This window comes from Mustela nigripes, chromosome 5 (assembly GCF_022355385.1).
Source record: "Mustela nigripes isolate SB6536 chromosome 5, MUSNIG.SB6536, whole genome shotgun sequence".
Classification (NCBI taxonomy): domain Eukaryota; kingdom Metazoa; phylum Chordata; class Mammalia; order Carnivora; family Mustelidae; genus Mustela; species Mustela nigripes.
In genome coordinates this window covers 46,255,360-46,257,160 of record NC_081561.1, presented here as the reverse complement: position 1 = coordinate 46,257,160, position 1,801 = coordinate 46,255,360, and the positions used below count along the sequence as shown (strand labels likewise).

Here is a 1,801-nt window from a genome sequence, read left to right as displayed (position 1 = left end):
CTCTTGCTTTTCAGTTTAGGAGTTTGTTTAAATCAGTTATTATGCAGTTAGTTAACTGATAGGCCATGGAGACCAAGTTTGCTTTAGTAACAATTGACATTTATAACCTAGTTAAAACTTTAGCTTGACAGGGATGATACCTCATAATCCAAAGTAGAGTATTTAAGTTAAAACTTTTGAACTTAAAAAATCAAATTTTGCTTTCTGCCTGTGGATGCCGCTGAGTAAGCATCGTTAAAGTCTCCCCTCCCACCGCCGTCATGTCTAAGTCAGAGTCTCCCAAAGAGCCTGAACAGCTGCGGAAGCTCTTCATCGGAGGTCTGAGCTTTGAAACAACCAATGAGAGTCTGAGGAGCCATTTTGAGCAATGGGGAACACTTACGGACTGTGTGGTAATGAGAGATCTGAACACCAAGCGCTCCAGAGGCTTTGGGTTTGTCACATATGCCACTGTGGAGGAGGTGGATGCAGCCATGAATGCAAGGCCACACAAGGTGGATGGAAGAGTTGTGGAACCAAAGAGGGCTGTCTCAAGAGAAGATTCTCAAAGACCTGGTGCCCAATTAACTGTGAAAAAGATTTTTGTTGGTGGCATTAAAGAAGACACTAAAGAACATCATCTAAGAGATTATTTCAAACAGTATGGGAAAATCGAAGTGATTGAGATCATGACTGACCGAGGCAGTGGCAAAAAGAGGGGTTTTGCTTTTGTAACATTTGATGACCATGATTCTGTAGACAAGATTGTCATTCAAAAATACCATACTGTGAATGGCCACAACTGTGAAGTAAGGAAAGCGCTCTCTAAGCAAGAGATGGCTAGTGCTTCATCCAGCCAAAGAGGTCGAAGTGGTTCTGGAAACTTTGGTGGTGGTCGTGGAGGTGGTTTTGGTGGGAATGACAACTTTGGTCGTGGAGGAAACTTCAGTGGTCGAGGTGGCTTTGGTGGCAGTCAAGGTGGTGGTGGATATGGTGGCAGTGGGGATGGCTATAACGGATTTGGTAATGATGGAAGCAACTTTGGAGGTGGCGGAAGCTATAATGATTTTGGCAATTACAACAATCAATCCTCAAATTCTGGACCCATGAAAGGAGGCAATTTTGGAGGCAGAAGCTCTGGCCCTTATGGTGGTGGAGGCCAATACTTCGCCAAACCACGAAACCAAGGTGGCTATGGTGGTTCCAGCAGCAGCAGCAGCTATGGCAGTGGCAGAAGGTTTTAATTCCTGCCAGGAAACAAAGCTTAGCAGGAGAGGAGAGCCAGAGAAGTGACAGGGAAGCTACAGGTTACAACAGATTTGTGAACTCAGCCAAGCACAGTGGTGGCAGGGCCTAGCTGCTACAAAGAAGACATGTTTTAGACAATACTCATGTGTATGGACAAAAAAACTCGAGGACTGTATTTGTGACTAATTGTATAACAGGCTATTTTAGTTTCTGTTCTGTGGACAGTGTAAAGCATTCCAACAAAGGGGTTTAATGTAGATTTTTTTTTTTTTTTTTGCACCCATGCTGTTGATTGCTAAATGTAATAGTCTGATCATGACGCTGAATAAATGTGTCTTTTAAAAAAAAAAATCAAATTTTAAAATATTTCATCACACTTACTATGAATTGAACTTTAATCTTAGTCATTTCAACAATTGGAACTTTATGGAATTTGATGAATTCTTTTTTTTTTATATAATTTTTTTATTTTTTATAAACATATATTTTTATCCCCAGGGGTACAGGTCTGTGAATCACCATCCATCAAAAGAATTTGATGAATTCTTAATCAAATTTTTCTTGGAAAATTTAC

The 1,801-nt window shown here is 40.7% G+C and overlaps 1 pseudogene; it reads left to right on the top strand.

Moving 5' to 3' along the window:
* Positions 1–223: 223 nt before the first annotated feature.
* LOC132017235 (heterogeneous nuclear ribonucleoprotein A1-like) lies at positions 224–1,563 on the top strand (annotated as a pseudogene).
* The last annotated feature ends 238 nt before the right edge of the window (positions 1,564–1,801 follow it).